Source organism: Hyperoodon ampullatus, assembly GCF_949752795.1.
Source record: "Hyperoodon ampullatus genome assembly, chromosome: 9".
NCBI lineage: Eukaryota > Metazoa > Chordata > Mammalia > Artiodactyla > Ziphiidae > Hyperoodon > Hyperoodon ampullatus.
In genome coordinates, this window is record NC_136922.1 from 20,188,997 (window position 1) to 20,211,734 (window position 22,738).

The 22,738-nt window shown below is 44.3% G+C and overlaps 1 protein-coding gene across 1 annotated transcript in view; it reads right to left on the reverse strand.

Moving 5' to 3' along the window:
- GLI3 (GLI family zinc finger 3) overlaps positions 1 to 22,738 on the reverse strand; it is a gene marked incomplete at its 5' end in the record, with an annotated part of 269,299 nt that overhangs the window by 202,959 nt on the left and 43,602 nt on the right. The gene's annotated exons all lie outside the window — the stretch shown is intronic.

Sequence of the window (22,738 nt, forward strand, 5' to 3'; positions counted from 1 at the left end):
ACTTTTATTGTCCTGGACAATTTTATTAATTCTATTGGGTCTCTTTAGTCTATTCTATCATTTGTAGGGAAAGGAAGAAAAATCCTAGTATGGTCCAGCTAGCCAATGTAATATCCCCTCCCTATAAAATGAATGCATCTCACAGTTCATTCAACAGAATGTTAGCAAACACTGCGACTTCAAGCCAGAGAGAAGTTGCCTCCCCTGGGCTCTCAAGCAGCCAGCCTCACAGAGCAATGAGTAAAGGAAGCTCATCTTTATTTGTCTTCCTTCCCAAGCATTATTGGCTCTGGACTCCTGGGGAGGCGTGGCCCAAAAGAGGAAGAAGCGAACACTTTTTTATACTTTCAACCTAATCTCCAAAGCTACACCACAAACCTGTCCAATAACAGCAGTATTCACACATTATGGGTCTGCCATCCAAACACTGATTCTGTGCAGTACTGATCCCTTTCTATAAGAGTCAGGCCATAGTCTTCCTTGCCAAGGGCCTCATAAATTACTCGGAATAAAACCAAGACAGGTGTGTATCTCCACGAACCTGCCTTTCCTTTAATTCTGCTCCTCGTCTGCCCCATATTAAAGAGTGCCCTTCCAGGCTCACCCCTCCCGTTGCCGGCAAGGAATGTTCATCCACATCACCAACTTGCCTCTGTCGTGTAGCTGCCTCTTTCTGTTCAACTTTTCTCCGACGAAGCCTTCATTGGACCCCACACCGCCTCTATCCAATACACCATCTCTCTTCTGTATACACCAGAACCACCGAGCAATAATCCTAAACTCTCCTGATCCCAGTGTCTCTTTTTCTTGACCTTCTGTGGCTTGCACTTGACTCCTGAATTTGTCTATAAGGTTTCCAAGAATTCTCATTTGGCCAATTTAATGCCTTCCTCTCTGCCCTGATGCTTCAACACAAACTTCCACCCACTCTTTTCAAGTAACCTTTGTGTACTTGTCTTTTTCTATCTTCTAAATTTGAATGTGAATTTATTTACAAAACAGAAAGAGGCTCACAGACACAGAAAACAAACTTATGGTTATCAAAGGGGAAAGAAGGGGTGAGGGATACATTAGGAATTTGGGATTAACAGATACACACCACTATATATAGAACAGATAAACAACAAGGACCTGCTGTACAGTACAGGCAACTATATTCAACATCTATTAATGACCTATGATGGAAAAGAATCTGAATCACTTTGCTGTACAACTGAAACCAACATAGCATTGTAAATCAACTACACTTTAATAAATAAATAAATAAACGAATAAATAAAGAATAAATTTGAATGGCTCCAAAATGTGAATATCCCAGGCCTTTGTAAATTCGTTTAATGGGTCTATCTGGATGGACTTGAAATTCATTGTAGGGTGAAAAATCAACGTGTGTGCAAAAATGTAAGTTCTAATTTAATAGCACAAACAGAAAACAATCACTAAAAAACACCTGTACATACACTTGCACTATTAAGTTTTGAAAGGTGGCGTTTTAATATGGTTGCATACTTCCATGTTTCAATGCATTTCTTAAGAAATCTAAAAACAGGTTTAGATTTATGCAGTAAAACTCCACATCCTAGGAGCAGTTTTTTTAGTGCAAGAGAAAGCAATAATGAAATGATGAAGGAATTAAAGCTTACTCGTAGATTGCAGCTCTTGACAGGTATAGCAAATCAGTTGCAAATCTTTGGCTTTAAGCAAAACCCTACTATAGAAACCACAGAAACCACCAAAAGTTTTGGTAAAATACTTCCTTATCCAATGTGAAGTGTCTTGCTATTTGTTCTATTCGAAGGTTTTAAGAGTTGAAATAATTTGCAAAAACATCAAGAGCTTCATGAGATCTGGGAGGGTTTTGATTCAATTACTTTTTAAAATACCCCCCTCATAAATACATATTCCTGAAACCCAAATATGGAATCATTTCTCCACATAAACAATGAAAAGTGAGAGAGCAGAAGTCACAAATTAGCTTACTTTCAATGATCAGGTCATGAAGATATAAATGAGCTGTACAATTTATCATGTCATTAAATCAAAATACACTGCTGGTGCATATGGGGTTCTCCTTCCCCACTTGGGCCATGCTTAGGCCTAGTCTCATTGAAATCTAGTTACTGGTGGTATCAAGTCTTGAACTACTTTTGTGCTCTGCCAGGCTGATCGCAGAAAGCAACACCTAAAAGTCCCCTTAAAAGTAAACAAGTAGGGACTTCCCTGGTGGCTCAGTGGTTAAGAATCCACCTGCCAATGCAGGGGACACGGGTTCGAGCCCTGGTCCTGGAAGATCCCACATGCCGCGGAACAACTAAGCCCATGCGCCACAACTACTGAGCCTGTGCTCTAGAGCCCGTGAGCCACAACTACTGAGCCCGCGTGCCACAACTACTGAAGCCCGTATGCCTAGAGCCCGCGTTCCTCAACAAGAGAAGCCCGCGCACTGCAACGGGCTAGCCCGGCGAGTGGGCTAGCCCCCACTCGCCGCAACTAGAGAAAGCCCGTACGCAGCAATGAAGACCCAACGCAGCCAAAAATAAATAATAAATAAATAAATAAATACTTTTATTTAAAAAAAGAAAAAAGTGAGCAAGTAGATTCCATAAAATTCCTGAGCAGCCTAACATTCTGAAAAATTCAATCAAAAAAGTAAAACTCAGTCTTGCAAAGAAGCTTCAAACCATAGAAGAAAATACAAAAGCACTGGGAAATGGAAATGTTGCGAATCCTAAAATTGCATGTATTCAAACTTAATTTGAAAGTGCAAAAGCAAACTCTTTGGGGATTTCTGAAAACTGAAGGCATGTTAAAAGTCCTGATGATCCTCACTCCAATGCCTAAAAACCTTCTAGAAACACATGTCGCTTCTCTGCTCACGAACCTTCCAGGAAGCTCAGGTGTCTACACAACCAACCCCAAACCTCCAGGCCTGAATAAGGGCTCCGAGTGAAAGGGACCACCCTTCAGCCCTCTCCTTCCCCATCCTCTGAGGCTGCTTCCCTCCCACCCAACACCTACAAGGTATCTCTCACACTATTCTGCAATGGGCTATATACTTGTACACCTCCATTACTAGAATATAAGCTCCTCGAGGGCAGGGGCTGAATCTTGCTAGCTCTGGTATCTCTTCTGCCTGGCATACCACAGGCACTAGAGCATCATTCTGGGGATGAATAAATAATTGAATGAATGGGGTGGGACTTGCAGTTACTGTCTTATAGTGATGTTGTTTCCAGGGCTGGCAGATCAGCATCTATCTGATTAGAATCAAGCCCCAGAGGAAAGGACACTGGGGTGTCCATGTGGGCCCTGGCAAGGGGACCCTAAGAAACAAGATGCCCAAAGTGAAAACACAGCTCCAAACCAGGGTGGGGTGACAAACAAGGGAGTGAGAGACAGAGGGGAGTCACCTATGGCAGCCTTTTGCCAGGGGCTGGTTCTGATTCTTTTAAGCCCCTGTTTACTGTTGCCAGGTTATCAATGAAGAACATTATCCTGCTATTCATCAATTTAAGGATAGTGTCCTTCAATGACAGATAAAACATTGAGGACACTAAAGCAAGGAGAATGAAAATATGCAAACAGATAAAGGGCAAGAGAAACGGATACGAACTACCCTACCCCAGACTTGGCTGAGATTTTTCATGCGTTCAGTATGCACCTCATGGGAGTTGCTGTGGAGATGAAAATTTAGCCCATGTAGATGAGAGAAATACAAAGTGATTCGTAGTTTACAGAGATACCCACAACATTGGAAATACAGCAACAAACATTGTGGCCCACCTTGAGACACTGAATTGTCATGTTAGATGTGTTTTGGAAAGCACTGATGACCGTTAAATAGATATACATACAATTGATGGATTAAAGACTCACAAAAACCAGTTAAGAATTTAACCTTTTCTACACATTCAGAGAAAAAGAGAGAGAGAGAGCAAGGGAAATAAAGGTAACTCTTCCAATTCCTTAAAAGGTAGGGCATTTTTATGTAGCACATGGATTTTTTTTTTTTTTTAATTCTCGGCCTTTCATCTTCACTCTGGTAGGACTGCATTTGCCATAGGCTGATAAGTGAATATGGCAGAACTTCAAAACTCATGTCAGCCAAAGAATCTAGAGAGAGAAAAAAAATCAGACATAAAGCTGGTAAAAGGCAGCTATAAATTTTTTTTATGCCTTTTATTTAATTCTACCAGAAGATCACACAGCAGTGTGATCTAGATTTGGTACATCTCAACCTCAAGTCACGCACGCACATGGCCTCCATCCAATTTCTTGCCCCGAAGATGTGGTTTTCATTTAACTAGTAAACCGAGAGAGGTTGCTTGTAAGACCAATACATTAATAAACTCTTTCCACTTAAGACAATTTGAACCTTCCATTTAGTAGGGTGAGTCAAGGACTGAAGAAGAAGAAAATAACAGGATGGAAAATGTAATTCTTCATGTAGAGATGAGAGCCCAGGCTGAAGCCAACAGTCATTATCCACAATTTATATCAGTACCTTGTTAAGGGAACTTCATTACTCTCATCCTTACTAAAAGGAACAGCAAGAAAAGCCAAAACAGAAACATTTGCATTTCAAGTCCATGCTGCTCTATATTTGGCTCAAGAGAGGTAGTTGGAGAGGACAATAGAAGCATGTGAGCCCATGAAAGTTTGTTAAAATGTCAGCTCCACTCCCAACACCAGGGGTGCCGAAATACATGAACTAGGATATTTATAGCAGTACCATTTGTAACGAAACGCTTGAAACTGCCAGTGCCCATCAATGGTAGGAAGCGTTTGTCAATTGTGGCATATTCATACAACAGAATAGCATAGAACAAGGTGAACGAACACCCAAAACTACACAACATGTGGATAAATCCTGTAAACATAATGTAGAGCAAAAGAGGAGAAGCCAGATAACAAATTTATAAAGTACAAAAACAGCCACAACTAGTCCATGCCAGTAGAAGTCAGGGATGGGGGCTCAAAGATGCTGGTGACCATCTGTTTCTGGGGTTTGGTGCTGGTTTCATAAATATGTTTGGTTTCTGAAAATCATCGAACTATGCAACTTATGAGCATTTTTCTACATGTATATTTCCTTCAGGAAAAAGTGGTTAAGTATCAGTTCTAAAAACTTCCAGACAGTTCTTAAATGTCCTCTTCTTCAGATCTGTCTCATGTGCTCCCATTCATAAGTGCTCTTTCTTAAATATGAAACTTGTGGCTGTGTATTTTAGGTAGCTTGTATCTGCCACATATAAAAACTGTTACTCTAGAACAGTATGGAGGTTCCTTAAAAAACTAAAAATAGGGCTTCCCTAGTGGCGCAGTGGTTGAGAGTCCGCCTGCTGATGCAGGGGACACGGGTTCGTGCCCGGGTCCAGGAAGATCCCACATGCTGCAGAGCGGCTGGGCCCGTGAGCCATGGTCGCTGAGCCTGTGCATCCGGAGCCTGTGCTCCGCAACGAGAGAGGCCACAACAGTGAGAGACCCGCATATAGCAAAAAAGAAAAAACTAAAAATAGAGTTACTATATGATCCTGCAATCCAACTCCTGAGCATATAACCAGAGAAAGCCATAATTTGAAAAGATACATGAACCCCAATGTTCACAGCAGCACTATTTACAATAGTCAAGACATGGAAATGACCTAAATGCCTGTCGACAGATGAATGAATAAAGAAGTTGTGCTATCAATACATATATACAGTGAAATATTACTCAGCCATAAAAAAGAGCGAGATAATGCCATTTGCAGCAACATGGAAGGACCTAGAGATTATCATTCTAAGTGAAGCAAGTCAGAAAGAGAAATACCATATGATATCGCTTATATGTGGAATCTAGAAAAATGATACAAATGAATTTATTTACAAAAAGGAAACAGATGCACAGACATAGAAAACAAACTTACGGTTACCAAAGGGGATAGCAGGGCCGGGTGGGTGGGGGAGATAAATTAGGAGTTTGGGATTAACATATACACACTCCTATATATAAAACGGGTAAACAACAAAGACCTACTGTAGAGCACAGGGAACTATACTCAATATCTTGTAATAACCTAGAACGGAAAAGAATCTGAAAAAGAATATACCCGTATACACACACACACACACACACACACACACACACACACACATATGTATAAGGGAACCACTTTGCTATACAATTGAAACTAACACAACGTTGTAAATGAACTATACTTCAATTAAAAACAATTTTTTAATGTTACTCTATAATAAAAAGAACTCCCCAAATGGGGGGTGGGAGAGAACTGACATGCAGAGGCAATTCATTGAAGAAGAAATTTAAATGTGTAAGAAGAAAATGGCAACTAGTTTTCTACTTCATTACAAAATGAAAGAAGTGAAAGTTGAAATATGAGACTGTTTTGTGGTTTTGCCTTGATACCAAATTAGGAAGTGCTGGTAAAGGCTGAGTTATGGAGAAAACACTGTTATCAGTGGGTAAAAGGAGTATATTTTATATACTCACATCATTGTACACCTCTGTGACAAATCTTAACTACATATACTACTTGACCCAATCCTGCCCTTGCTGGGTACGTACCCAAAACAGTAATTTAGGTTTCTGGCAAAGACTTAGCTACAAGGATGTTCACTGAAACATGATTTATAAGAGAAGGGATAAAGTTCCTAAATGACCACAGTAGGAGATTAATAATATCCACAAAGCAGAGAGAAAAGGGGCTAGGAGGGGAGAGAGCAGGGAGTGGATACCAAAATGTTAGTAGCCATGGTTATCACTGGGAAGTCGATTATGAGTGTTTTTACTTCTCTTCTATTTCTAAAATTTAAAAAAAAAAGCTTTAAGAGAATGATTAATTCAGAAATAAATGTGTTTTTTCAGAGCTGTTTCAAGCTTAAATATTATAGCCCTAATATAATTTCTTCTATATAGTACTTATTGGCCCTTTAAGAAAGCCTTTGGTCTTTCTGAAATATGAGTTAATGGTAAAGAAAAGAAATGCCAGAACTCTCACCGTGATTGCCACAATCAAGTATTTGCTTGGGTATTTCTTTTCTTTGCTAAACCCCCCTTGGGGGTGAGAAGGAGGTATCAGACATTCTCTGAGTTCATACCCAGTTTAACCCTCATTCCCCAGACAAAATATAACCTGTGAGGATTCATTTGTTTCTCTTCCCTGCAGCAATGACCCAGTTGACTCAGCACACAGTTATTTATTAATCATTCTATGTGCAATTGCATGGTTCTGTAAAAGCCGCAATGTCTTCCTTTGCCAACTCACACCATTTCCGGGCCCTCCTGACCCTATGAAGCTCTGGGCACCGTATTATCAGTTCACTCTGCCCAGCTTCTCACCTCTGCTCCTAGTAAGTGTCAGATTCAAAAGCAACCTTGATTGCAAAATTTTCAAAGATTGTTCAGGAGTCTGGATGAGATACAATTTCACGGCCTTTTCTATCGTAGGAGTAACCGTATCATGGGTTTCACTAAGTGGCATGTTTTTGCCTTCTGTAAGGGGCAGAACCTTCCTCCTAAGTGAAAACTTCAAGACTTGAAAAATCCTTTCCTATGGGGAACTGAGAAGGATGTAGTGAGTCTAAGTACTTAAGGAATAAAATAGGAGAATTTCCAACTCCTATGTCGCTACGCTGAAGCCATGTGAAAGATACATACGTGTAGAAAAAAGACTAGAAGGAAATGTACTAAAATGTTCATTTTCATCCACACATGAGTCATAGAATAAGGATGATTTCTGTTTTCTTTAGCTATGTTTTTCAATATTTTCTCTATCGATTAAGTACTGCTTTTGTTATCAGAGAGCCATATTCACATGCTACAGGACACAGAAAGTGTAATGAGATAAAAAGAATAGAGAACTGGGAATCAAGGGCCCTGGGATCTGGGGCTTCTCACAAACACTCAAGTTTACACAGTTTCCAAAGCTTTCTTCCAAAGGCATTCCTTCCAAGGGTATTCCTTCCAAAGGCATTCCTTCCAAGGGTATGCAGAAAACATGTGACATTTATTATCCATGTCGAGGTTGAAGATACAGGGGAGAATAAAGAAAGGACCCAAGACTGGGACATGATCTGGTTTCACTGTTTCTACCAAAAACTCTCTCTTACATTTTAATGATGCTTTTTTGGCAGGGAGGGTAGGAGAACAGGATGTATTTTGCACCCATAAAAGTGGAACAGAGTGTGCCCTCACACTGACTCAAAGAATAAAATCACGTTAACTGCTCCAAAAGCGGAGGAGAGCGGGTTCTGCAGGATTCACACGTGCTGTTCCAGTTCAAATATCTCAGTTCAGCCAGATCCCCTGCGTGCCTTCCCTGCCCCACCACTGCCTGTGGGTGACGAGATGCAGAACAATCATGGTGGTCACCATGGCGTATCCCTAGAGTTGGAGAGTCTGGGAGACTGGCATTTCTGTCAACCAGCAGAATTAGCTGGTAAAATGAAAAAGTGTTAGATGCTTAATGGGCTAAAGGGAGGAAGTGGTCTCAAAATCATCCCACATCCTGGTAAATGTATGGGTTGCACACATTTTTACTGACCCCTTCCTTGGTCATAGCCCATCTCAGAGGCTCTGGACCTCAGTAATGTGTGCAGTGGAGACAGACAGCACTAACATATCCCAGCTCTCCCGGTCTGGGCTCGGACCTGGGCTTCCCACCGCCTGCCCAGGAGGAAGGGAAGCGCCTTCAGCAGCCGACCTGGGATTTTCTCTGGAGTAGAGGGAACACAGATCATCATTTACTGTTAACACTTTATTTTTTATTTTGCATGCTGCACCAGGCAGATGCCCCAGAGACGCTCATGAAACGCCTGGCTCACCTGGAGAGATGGAGCCTTTCATGAGCACCAGGCTGGGCTCGCAGAGCTGCCCTGGACAGACACACGGGCAAGAACTGTTCTAAAGGAATCAGTCGAAAAGCCTAACACACACTGAGAGCGTTTCCCTCCCTTCTCTTCCATTACATCCCAAGCAACTAGAAGTTACTGACTTCTAAGGCCCAAGTCTGGCTCTAATTTCTAAAAAAGGGATTTTTAAAATTGTACGAGTACTACTTTCTTAGTCTCTGCAAACAATTCAGCAGCGTGAATGAATGAGTATCCTGCACAGAGCTGGATAATGAGTTTGTAGTCAATGTTTGCTTTTGTGGAAAGCTGCCCATTTATTCGGATTTAGAAGCAAATAAATATTATCATAGTCTCCTACCATTTTTTCCCTATATTTTCCAGTTCTCCTTCCCTTTCCTCATGTGAATCCCAAAATGGGCCTGCCAGAAAACTGGCTCCTCTTATGAGCACAAAGGGTTTTCTGAGTCACTGATTCTCCCAAAGCAGAAAGAACCTCAGGGAATTCTTTAGGAACATCAACCGAAATACAGTCAATGGCCCTCAGGGGGGGTCTGTGTTCACTCCAGTGTGGAAGCGACCCAAGAAAAGTGATGGTTGTGAAAACCTAAGGACCAAAACAGAGCTTGTCCATTTCAAGTTCAGTTCTTACAACTTTATCTTTTTGGTCGTTATACACTGGACCACTGCCTCATGGCTTCTCTTTCTGAGACACATTGAAGAATTATAGAAATCTTGGCCCACTATGTTAATTCTGCAGAAACACCCTAATTTTATATTTCTTCCAAAGGACAAAAAAGCGATGTAAAGTAGATTCCTTATGGTATTGGACTAAAAAAAAAATTGTAGAATGGTTTCATGTACTCTATGGGATAAAAGGCTTGCAAATGTGCACAAGTCTTTAATAGGATATAATATAGAATATAAATAGTCTAATTGTTCAAAAACTTCAAATGGCTATTTTATCAAATTTAAAATGAAGTAAAGGTGCGCATTACCTGTTACTATCTGGGCAACTAGCTTTTCTTTTCCATCTGACTAATTCCACCTAAAACACGTAACCCCCTCCACCCCCCAATAATACACACAGAGATTTCTTTTGACGATTCTTCTCTGTGAGAAATGGGGAACTGACCCCCAAATTCTGATTTCCTGACTCTTTGTTTACTGGGTGGTCTGGTTCAAAATTGGGTCTAGAGATGTCAGCTTTGTGTCAAAACTTCTTTCAACTGAATTCACCTTTCAGCCAACCCCAGGGACTTGGCTGGCTTCACCCCCAATGCCTATTTATTCATTTCCTCCCCTTGAAACGTTAAAAGCGTCCTGTCGTTAACCAGCTGGTAGACTTGAGCAAATCCTCATAAATCAGCCCTTTGCCGGGGTGGGCGACCTGGGAGTTCATGGTGGCTCTTTGCTGACACAGAGAAAACTAAAGCACATTTCAGTTCACAAAGGAACCTTCGCGTCTTCGCAGGCCTCCTCTTTCATCTGTCGGTTCCGAGTGCGTTTTTGATGAACTGTGCTCATCAGCCGCCCCACCCAGGGCCGCACAGAGGGTGATAGCGCAGGCCTGGAGTCTGGCTGCCAGAGTTCAAGCCCTGGCCCTCACTACCCTCGGCGCACGAGTGATCTCCCCAGTGCCGTTTCCTCATCTGCAAAGTGTGACGATGGCAGTGGGCTTGCCGTGAGGATTAAGGGGATGCCGGTGACACGTGATCTCCAGATGTCAGCTCTCAGCCCAACCTCTCCCCCCATGCTGACAGGCACTCTGTCTGCGGAGGCCTGGGATAGCTGTCCTGCCTGATTTATATAAAGGCAGCCCGCTGCCTGAGAGGCACACCTTGTGCAACTTTTCGAGTATATTAAGGTCCAAGAGAGACCTCGAAAAACTAGATGACCAAAACCTATTACCCAGCCATAAAAACAATGAAAATAATGCCATTTGCAGCAATATGGCTGGACCTAGAGATTACCATACTAAGTGAAGTTAAGTCAGACAAAGACAAATATCATAGGACATCACTGATACGTAGAATCTAAAAATTGATACAAATGAACTTATACACAAAACAGAAACAGACTCACAGATGTAGAAAACAAACTCATGATTACCGAAGGGGAAAGGGTGGGAGAAGGAATAAATTAGGAGTTTAAGATTAGCATATACACACTACTATGTATAAAATAGATAAACAACAAGGACCTACTGTATAGCACAGGGAACGCTACTCAATATTGTGTAATAACCTATAATGAAAAAGAATCTAAGAAAGAATATATATATAGAGAGAGAGAGAAAGAGAGAGAGAGAGGTGTGTAGCTGATTCACTTTGCTGTACACCTGAAATTAACTCAACACTGTAAATCAAGTATACTTCAATTTTAAAAAAAAACACCACCACACTACCTATGTGATGTTCCATCCACCTGTGTGTCTGTGACCAACGGAGTGATGCACATGTTTGTAAGTGCTGCCGTGTGCCCGTGGCACTTGCAGAACAAACTGCTCTGGACCAGTTCCCCCGAAATGCTTGCCTGCCACAACTCAGTCCAGCTCTGTGAGCTGAGGAAACAAACTCCACCGCTTTGGGCCTCTGTTTCTTCATTCTGAAAAATGGAAGTGATAGCAGCCTCCCTTATACAAGCTGTGGGCAGGAAATGAGTTAAGTGCTTAGCAGCTTGTATAGAAAAGCAGAAACCATTCTATACGAGTAAGTGGGCTCCAACTCATACGGTGAGATGGATAACAGTACGAACAGCAATACCACTAGCTATTGAATGTCAGGCTGCACAAACACTTCAGAGCTCTGATTTCCTTAAATCCTCACCACAATCTTATTATTCCCATTTGCCAATGAGAAAACCAAAGCTCAGAGAGGGAAAGAAAGTTCCTCAAGGTCACACAGCCATCAGATGAAACCTGGGTCTGTCGAATCCCAGAGCACATGCGCTCAACCCTGGACAGTACGAGCCCCAGAACCTTCTTACTGCGGCAGGTCTGAACTTGTCAACTGAGCTCAAGTCACAGACAGAATGATGGAGAAGAATGGCCACACAGGCGGGCCAGCCAGATTATCAAATCAGGCGTTGTGACCAACAAGCACACAGATGCCCTGGGCAGCCTGACCGAAATCCCACTTCAACTGCATTTAACATTTACTCAAAGCCCACAGAAGCTGGTGCTGACCCAAAGGGGGCCGCAAAGATTCACCAAGGTGCCAGAAGGGAGCTGGGTTCCAAGCAGAGGTGCAGACAACACCCCTTCCACCGTAGTGTGCGCTCCTTTGCCCCGAGGTCCTAACAAATCCTGTTTAGGCCCACAGATCACACAAAATCCCTCATGAAAACAGATCTGTCGGCTCAGTTTTCTAATCTTTCTCCTCTGCCCCCATCCAGGATCAAAAACAGTCCTTGGGGCCAAGAATCCTGAAAGTATCTTTCCCCCCACCCTGCCTCTGCCCCTGACAAACACACACATATGTGACTTTCTCCTCTCTTTCTGAATCTCTCTCTCCAGGTCCTTGGCCCAGCTTGGCCCCAAAAAACTCCACAGTCAGTGGGAAAAAAGCAGAATAAGACAGGAATTCATGCACACAGACGCCCAAGGCAGCACAAGCCCATGGGTCATGCAAATGGACTCCCAGCCACTTCCCCACATTTCATGTGTCTCAGACAACCTGCTTCTCTAGCCCTAGGCTAGCTATTGAGCAAAATAAAAGGTCCAAAACTTAGTTCAGTGAGGAATTACTCCAAGGAGCTACCTCCTGAGTCTTCAGCTAGTTGTGTTGCCTGCTCTGGACTTGGGGTGAAGGTGGATTTTTTTTTTTTTTTTTTGCGGTACACAGGCCTCTTACTGTTGTGGCTTCTCCCGTTGCGGAGCACAGGCTCCGGACGCGCAGGCTCAGCGGCCATGGCTCACGGGCCCAGCCGCTCTGCGGCATGTGGGATCTTCCCGGACCGGGGCACGGACCCGTGTCCCCTGCATCGGCAGGCGGATTCTCAACCACTGCGCCACCAGGGAAGCCCTGAAGGTGGATTATTGATCATCGCATCCTCTAGCTGCCCAGCTCCGAGGCTCCACTGCCCAGAGCGGGCTGAGGAAGCAGGCCAGGCCCGGGGACCAGGAAGAACACAGAGGCTCTGCCCTCTCCCCTCAGCACTTGGGAAACCTTTCCCGCAATCGCGAGGCATCCGCCAAGCTATTGGACAGAAAACACACATTACAGTAAGGAGACGCCCCTGTTTGTTTATTCACTGACTCCCGTCCAGTTCACGAACGTGCTGAGCCCCCACTGGGGGCTTGTTTTTTTAATAAAATATATTTATTCTACTCTCCCCTTTTCATTTCTTGAGCTCAAGTCAGAATACCAAAATAAGTTTGGCAACTTTTTATTTCTATATCAAATGTCATAACGGCCTGCTCTAGACTGGAAAAATATGCACATTTACATGAAAGAGTTGCTTGACTTGTGAATTCTCTAGGATACTCGCAACCATCGTGGTCCAAATGAAGGCACTGTCCTGGGATGCTTGAAATTCAAATGACTTTCATTTAAATTGAAAACAATACTTAAAACTGCATTTAGAATCAAAACCCTTTTGTTTATAACAATCGTAAGGAGTATTTCTAGGTAAGGCAGGAGTATTTCTAGGTTAACAAGACCAGGTTTGACTTTGGACTTTATTCTTTAAACAACTGTAGAGAATGGAGGGAAAAAAACAGGTTGTTTTTTTTCCCACTCTGAGTATTTCAGCACATGTCATTTAAGAATAAGGATATTCTCCTATAGAACTACAATACCATTATTATACCAAAAAATTAATATTAGTAGAATAATTTTATCTAGTATACATCCATATTCAAAACATGGCACATGGGGACAGCCGATGAGATAGGCTTGGTCCTTCCTCCTGGGACCTTCCCGAGGTGCTACAAGTCCAAGAACACATGTAGTAAACGGCAGCGCTGGGTTAAGAACCCAGTCTGACCCCAGGACCCAAGCCTTTGATCCATGATCTCCACTTCTACTTGTCTGTAGCTTTATAATGTAGAAATTTTAAATGTTCAATTCGGTGGAAGGATGATCATGAATAAGCAGGTTATCAAGGAGATACAGAAACCAAAGACAAACGATAGAGTGAACCAAATTATAAAACATAGATGAATCAGCAGAGACAAGAAAGGGGTATTTTTTTTTTTTTTTTGTGGTACGCGGGCCTCACCGCTGTGGCCTCTCCCGTTGCGGAGCACGGGCTCTGAACGCGCAGGCTCAGCGGCCATGGCTCATGGGCCCAGCCGCTCTGCGGCATGTGGGATCTTCCCGGACCGGGGCACGAACCCGCGTCCCCTGCATCGGCAGACGGACTCTCAACCACTGCGCCACCAGGGAAGCCCAAGAAAGGGGTATTTTTAATAGCACAAAACTGATGCCAACAATTCCATGCCCCTCAGTAGAAATTCTCCGAGCCTCCTGCTCTCTCGGCTTGTCCAGTAATACAGTACAACAGTATCATATGAGGATGGGATGCCTCATGCATAATTTTTCCCCGAATTTTTTGTATTGTGGTCAAACACACAAAAGGTTACTATCCTAACCCTTTTTTTTTTTTTGATGTGGACCATTTTTAAACTCTTTATTGAATTTGTTACAATACTGCTTCTGTTTTATGTTTTGGTTTTTTGGCCACGAGGCATGTGGGATCTTAGTTCTCCGACCAAGGATCGAACCGGCACCCCCTGCGCTGGAAGGCAAAGTCTTAACCACTGGACCACCAGGGAAGTCCCTATCCTAACCACTTTTAAGTGTACAGTTCAGTGGTATTAAGTACATTCATATTGTGGTATAACCATCACCACCATCCATCTCCAGAATGGTTTCCATCTGCCTCGTGCGGAACTTCTGATGAGGCTGTGCTTCAGGCAATATCACTCACGATTCCATGAACATTATTCATTAAACCCTGACATGGGTGAGACTGGGCCAGAGGGTCAGTTGTCCCAAGACAGATGCCACATAGCTCTGCCTTCATGGGCTCAAAGTCTACTAACTGAATGAGACACATAATCAAATGATAGCTAAAACAGATTTCAGGTGCTGCCCAACTGAGAAATCAAGTGGAGAAAGCAGATGCACTGCCTCCTGGGCCCAAGGACAAGGAGGACCCAGCTGGGTCCCAGCTGAGAGGATGCTTGCTAATGAGAGCAGGCAAATGTCACAGGGGGCCAGAGGTCACCCACACCACCTCTCTGCTTTGAAACAAAAAGTTCTGGGGAAAGACAGGACAAAAATGTGCATCACCCAAAGCACAAAGTTTTAAACATTAGCTCAAGTTTCAGGCATGTAGCTTCCCCTGGGGCCCCAGTTTGTGGTAAGTAGTCAGTTGGTCCTATCCTGAGAGCAGATTGCAGGCCACCAAGCTGCAGGAGCTGACGTCCACAGTCACACGTGAACATTCCTTTGGCCGCTACCAGCACTGCAGAGGCCATGGTCCTGATCACACTGGAATGTACGCCTTCGAAAAGATTGCCTGTTCTTACCACCTAAGGTAGAACACAATAAAACAAAAAGATTGCACCTTTGATCACCAAGGAATTTGATCATCCCCTCTCAAGAAGAAAGGAGAGCTCTTCCGGGAGGAGCACACAGAAGGGCTCCATCAGATTGAACCAAGGCCTCTTCATTCATTCAACACATCTGCATTAAGCTCCTACTATGTACCAGAACCTAGTAACTAGACCCCGTCCCAGGCCCTTGGGCTTTATCAGTCAACAAAATAGATAGGACCCCCCTCACTGGGAGCTCAGAGTTCAGTAGTGGAAACAGGCAGCATATTAGAGGTAGCAAGAAATATGGAAAAATTAAAAGTACAGTACGAACGAGTTCCGTTCCAAGAGCAGGTTCGAAGTCCAATTTGTTCGTAAGTCCAACCAAGTTAGCCTAGGTACCCAACTAACGCAATCGGCTATATAGTACTGTACTGTAATAGGTTTATAATACTTTTCAAACAAATAATGCATAAAAAACAAACACAAAAAATAAACATTTTTAATCTTACAGTGCAGTACCTTGAAAAGTACAGTAGTACAGTACAACAGCTAGCATCCAGGGGCTGGCATCGAGTGAACAGGCAAGAATAGTTACTGACTGGAGGGGGGAGAGGAGGTGGGAGATGGTAGAGCTGAAGGATCACCAGTGATAGGAAACGGAGGGCCAGCTGCAATGTCACTCACACCTGACATGGATTGAACAGGTTCTGGTCCCTTGTTGGATTCAATTCAATCTACCCTCTTGAAAAAAATGATCCAGTGATGTCTGGGTAGTAGCTCTATTTTCCTCGTCATAGATGACACGGTAGCACTGGATTGCATTCTGATCGGCTGCTGTAACCATCGTGTACCGTTGCACCTTCGGGTCCTGTGCCTCAAAAACTAACAGTGCCTCCTCAGATAAAGAAAATCCCCTTGCCATTTCCTGCGCTGTGAATCTGCTCAGTTCTTCTATTACTTCTTCCTCTTGGCTCCGTCCTTTCTCTGGGCCTCCAATTCCTGGCACTTAGCAGCACCAGCTACATCACCGCTGCTTTTACACTTGCTTCTGGACATCCTGGGCTTGAAACAGAGATCCTGTACTACTGTAGTCTATACAGTACTGTACAGTAAAGTACACAAAAGCACAACCACTTGTAGAGGATGCACGCACGTGACAATGTACATCAGACACGTGAACTAACTTACATGATTGGGCATGCGAACGCACGTTCCCATCTTTGAAAGTTCGCAACTTGAAGGTTCATATGTAGGGGGCTTACTGTAGAGTGATACAAGCAAAATCAGGTGATGGGAATGGGGTAGGAGGCGGGGGAAGGAAGCAAGGTAATCCTGGTGGACCTCCCTGGAAAACTGGCATGGAAGCAGAATAGATATGGAAGAGGAAGGAACAGGTAGATCAAGAGGCCCTGAGCACGAGCTTCCCTGTGTGTTTAGGAAACAGCCCAGAGGGAGGCCAGTGTGGATGGAGCAGAGAGAGTGATGGGGAGAGTGTGGGCAGAGGGGCTGAGCACGCAGGGTCTGGGAGGCCTTTGTGAGGACTTTGGCTCCAAGTGAAATGGTGACCCACTTAGTGAGCTTTGAACAAGAGAGTGATGTAATCCAATTTATGGTTTTTTTGGTACGCGGGCCTCTCACTGTCGTGGCCTCTCCCGTTGTGGAGCACAGGCTCCAGACGCGCAGGCTCAGCGGCCATGGCTCACGGGCCCAGCCTCTCCGCGGCATGTGGGATCTTCCCGGACCGGGGTACGAACCCGTGTCGCCTGCATCGGCAGGCGGACGCTCAACCACTGCGCCACCAGGGAAGCCCCAATTTATGTTTTTAAAGGCTCACTCTGACTCGGTGTTGATGAGAGATGGTAGACAGGCAAAGATGGGAGCAGGAGACCAGGGGCTGTTGATGTCATCCAGGAAGGAGCTGAAGGTGGCTCCCAGGAAGGTGGAGAGCAGGGAACAAACAGGTGGTTCATGAAGGTGGAGCAGCCGGAATTTCCTAACAAGCTGGACTTGGGGTGTGTGTGTGCCTGTGTGTGTGAAAGAGAGAGAGAGAGACAGACAGAACATGGTTCCAACATTTGGGCCTAAACAACAGAAGGATGGTCTTGCCATCAACAGAAGATAGGAAATGGGGGACCCAGCAGGTTGGAGGGGGCTGGAACTCAGCTCAGTTCATCAATGTCATGTTAAAGGTGTCTATTAGATATTATAACAGAAATGTCTAAAACATAGTTGAATATATGAGTCTGGGCTTTTTGGGAGAGAAGTCTGGACTGAAAGAACAAATCTGGGAGCAAAGAATAAATCAAGAAACCGATGTCACGTCAATTCCTAAGGCTGCTTGCTTTCACCAAAGGGATGAGCGGAGAGAGAGAAGAGGACCGGGGACTGAACTCTGGGGCCCCCATCATTAAAAGTTTGGAGAAAAGAGAAGAAGCCACCAAAGGAGATGGACCAGCAGGGGACAGAAAGCAGAAAGCAGGTGGAGAGATTAGCTGGATACCAAGGAAAGAAGGAACACGGAGGAGGAGGGAGTGAAGAGCTGGGTCAAACGCTGCTGACCGGCCAAGATGATGGAGACTGAAAACTGCCCACTGGATTTAGCAACGTGGGGTCACTGCAAACATTACCAGAAATGTTGCAAAGATGAGCTTACATACTTAAAGACCCAATATTTTATATGGACCTGATACTATTTAGTTCACTTAAAGATAACACATAACTGATACTGTCAAGGGCTAAGGTATATCACTGACGCTTAAAAGGAAGTAAGACCTGTATCCTTTTTATAAACGCAATGGCTTCCTCAATATCCAGTTCCCCTTGGAATTTAGGGATGTCTGGTATAAGTAATGAGAAACAGTCTGAGACAATCTCAGCTCAGGATTATACAGCAGAATCACAGCTCAAAAGTATATAGCCGTGGGCTTCCCTGGTGGTGCAGTGGTTGAGAGTCCTCCTGCCGATGCAGGGGACACGGGTTTGTGCCCCGGTCCAGGAAGATCCCGCATGCCGTGGAGCGGCTGGGCCCGTGAGCCATGGCCACTGAGTCTGCGCGTCCGGAGCCTGTGCTCCGCAACTGGAGAGGCCATAACAGTGAGAGGCCCACGTACTGCAAAAAAAAAAAAAAAAAAAAAAAAAAAAAAAAAAAAAAAAAAAAAAGGATATAGCCTAAAAGATTTTAGAAGCATCAAGAAATTCAGGACTACTCTTAAAAGACTTTTGCAAACCTGGGCCTGCACAGATGTTTGCAAACTGCAAAGGTACTCGAAACACTTGCCCATTATCTGGACCAGTGGCTGAAACTTTTTCTGTAAAGGCCAGAAAGTAAATATTTTCAGTTTTTCACATCATTTTGTTACAACTATGTGATTTTGCAATAAAAAAGCTACAGCACGCCCATACAAATGGGCATGGCTATGTTCCAAAAAATTTCTATTTACACAAAGAGGCAGTGGGCTGGATTGAACCCTCGGATTGTAGCTTGAAGACTCCTATAATCTAAAAGACAGGGGGCCTCCCTGGTGGCGCAGTGGTTGAGAGTCCGCCTGCCGATGCAGGGGATACGGGTTCGTGCCCCGGTCTGGGAGGATCCCATATGCCGCGGAGCGGCTGGGCCCGTGAGCCATGGCTGCTGAGCCTGCGCATCCGGAGCCTGTGCTCCGCAACGGGAGAGGCCACAACAGTGAGAGGCCCGCGTACCACAAAAAAAAAAAAAAAAAAAAAAAAAAAAAAAAAAAAAAAAAAAAAAAAATAAAAGACAGGCATCCTCTAAAGATAATGTTAGAGTATCATAACTTCTTATCTGCACTAAAATTATTACTACCTAACAAAAGGAAGCTCCAAATGCAATTCAGATGATAATGGCTGACATGATTTAAATCCCAAGTAAAATGTCCAAAGGCTATTTCTAGTTTTTATAGATCTCTTAGGATAACTATACAAACATCTTTCACCTGTAATTTCAAAATGTAATTAAAAACTTCCATGAGCCTACACTATATCCCTCTGCAATTATTATACCCATTTTCTGGACAGTTAATGGCCTGGGTTGGAATGTACTATTGAAATACTTACAAAAAGGGAAAAGGTCCTATATGTCCTACTAAACAAAATCAAGCACTAACAATCTGGAGAGCTCAGCCACACACCCAACTTTCCAGAAACTGATGGTTCCATCTATTAACCAGGCCAGAAAAATAAGACTATCATCTTCGGATGGTGGAACTTCAAAGTGGTCCTTTCATTTTATTTTATTTTATTTTTTAACATCTTTATTGGAGTATAATTGCTTTACAGTGGTGGGTTAGTTTCTGCTGTATAACAAAGTGAATCAGCTGTACATATACATATATCCCTATATCTCCTCCTTTAGATGTGGTAGCATTCTTTTTTCATGTTTAAGCCCATCTACAGGTTTCTCTGCAAAAATTCTGACTCTCCTGAGTACCACAGTTTACAATATGACCCCAAGATTCCAAGTCAATCTTAGATTCTAAGGTTTAGAGCAGCACTGTCTAGGAGAACTTTCTATGATGATGGAAATGTTCCATATCTGCTCTGTCCAATACGGTAGCCATGTGGCTATTGAGCACTTCAAATATGACTAGTGTGACTGAGGAACTGAATATTTAATTTGATTCCATTTTAATTTCTTTAAATTTTTTTAATCTTTATTTTATATTGGAGTATTGGTGATTTACAATGCTGTGTTAGTTTCAGGTGTACTTTGCTGTACAGTGATACATATACATATATATCTGTTTTTTCTCAGATTCTTTTCCTTATAGGTTATTACAGAATACTGAGTAGAGTTCCCTGTGCCATACAGTAAGTCCTTGTTGTTTATTTATTTTATATATGGTAGTGTGTATCTGTCAATCCCAACCTCCTAATTCATCCCTCTTGCCCACCTTTCCCCTTTGGTAGACCTGAATTTGTTTTCGAAGTCTGTTTCTGTTTGGTAAATAAGTTCATTTGTATCATTTTTTTAGATTCCACATGTAAGCGAGAGCATCGGCTATTTTTTTTTTTGCGGTACACGGGCCTCTCACTGCTGTGGCCTCTCCCGTTGCGGAGCACAGGCTCCGGACGCGCAGGCTCAGCGGCCATGGCTCACGGGCCCAGCCGCTCCGCAGCATGTGGGATCTTCCCAGACCAGGGTACGAACCCGTGTTCCCTGCATCAGCAGGCGGACTCTCAACCACTGCACCACCAGGGAAGCCCAGCATCGGCTATTTGTCTTTCTCTGTCTGAGGCTCTTCACTTATGAATGGCCAAATATAGCTAGTGACTACCAAGTTGGACATAGCACAGTTTTAGACAGAGAAATGAAAACGCCATTCCCCTGGCCTGCAACGCTCTTCTCCACAGCTTCCCCATGGCTGTGACTTCTGGTGTTCATGGCCCCTCAGTCCCTCACCATCTCAGCCTTTTCCTGATCATCAGAGCACCCAGTCCAGCTGGTACCCTCACGCTCCCTGTGCACAGACTGTCTCTCGACTAGGAGGCAGGCCTGGTCCTCGGTGTCGAGTTCAGTGGACTCAGGACAGCGCCTGGTTTCCATCAGTGGGCAGTGAACATGGTGGCTGATGGACTGCTTTCCGGAATGAATGAACGAGCAAGCTAACGAAGGAAGGAACACAGCCACAACATGTACAGTGGTGGACACCAAAACACCCAACCCAGATCCCCCCTCCTTGAACGACCCAGCTGGTGTCAGCCAACACCCTCCAGCTCAGCCCGTACAGGGTTGCCCGAGCGGCAAGAGCTGTCTTGTTCCAGGTCGCCCTTGTTCCTGGAGCAGCCCCCACCTGATAACTCATCGATGCGAGAGGGTGAAGGTCTGGCCATCTCAGCCCAACTCGGGATACCTCTTATGGTCCATTCCAGTTGCAGAACTCCCTGTGGGGTCGGCCAGAGCTGGGGCTGGGCCTGCACTGCATCTCGACCTCTCCCTGCCTCCGCTTCTGCTCCCCCCTCTTCCACAGGGACCATCTCAGGCACACTGTGTAATAAACAGCCTGCAGGCAAGACTCCATCGCAGGCCACGTACCTGCAACACAAACTTCGCCGTTAAGGTGGATGCTGGCCCCCATCTGCCCAGGTATGCAGGTATGCAGGCTGGGAAGGTCCGCACACCTGGCATCTTCTGCCCTATGCTACTGGGTCCCCTCTTCTGCCTGGACCGATGGCTTTTTATAACTATGGTGCCCAGGGTTCAGGGCCCACCTTGCCGTGGTCATGCTCTTCCTGCAGACATTTCAGACCACATTTTCCTGGGGCCGTCGGAATCCACACTTATTGAAATGGCCAGAATGGGCAAATTTAGAGTCAGAAAACAGATCAGTGGTGTTTTGGGCTGTGGGAGGGACGGGGGGAGGAGAGTGATAGCTAAAGCGTTCGGGATTTATTTATTTTTGAGGCGATAAAAATGTTTTAGAGGTGACTGTGATGATGCTTGCACATTTCTTGGAATATACCAAAAGCCATTGAATTGCAAACTTCAAATTGGTGGACGGTATGTGTGTGAGTTATCTCAATAAAGCTGTTGAAAAATTTAACCTTGCATGTACAGCATAGTGACTATAGTTAATAATTCTGTGTTGTATATTTGAAAGTTGTTGGGAGAGTAGACCTTAAAAGTTCTCATTGGGCTTCCCTGGTGGCGCAGTGGTTGAGAGTCCGCCTGCCGATGCAGGGGGACACGGGTTCGTGCCCCGGTCCGGGAAGATCCCACATGCTGCGGAGTGGCTGGGCCCGTGAGCCATGGCCGCTGAGCCTGTGCGTCCGGAGCCTGTGCTCCACAACGGGAGAGGCCATAACAGTGAGAGGCCCATGTACCGCAAAAAAAAAAAAAAAAAAAAAAGTTCTCATCACAAGAAAAAAATATGTAACTGTATGTGGTGATGGATGCTAACTAGACTTACTGTGGTGATCACATTGCAGTATATACATATATTGAACCATTATGTTGTACACCTGAAACTAATATCATGTTACCTGGCAATTATATTTCAAGAAAAAGGTGAAAAAGGGCTTCCCTGGTGGCGCAGTGGTTAAGAATCTGCCTGCCAACGCAGGGGACACGGGTTCAAGCCCTGGTCCGGGAAGATCCCACATGCCGCGGAGCAACTGAGCCCGTGCGCCACAACTACTAAAGCCTGCGCGCCTGGAGCCCGTGCTCCGCAACAAGAGAAGCCACCGCAATGAGAAGCCCGCGCACCACAACTAGAGAAAGCCCGCGCACAGCAACGAAGACCCAACGCAGCCAAAAATAAATAAATAAATTTATTTTTTTTAAAAAAAGGTGAAAAAAAAAGGAAAAAAATCTACAAGTGGTAT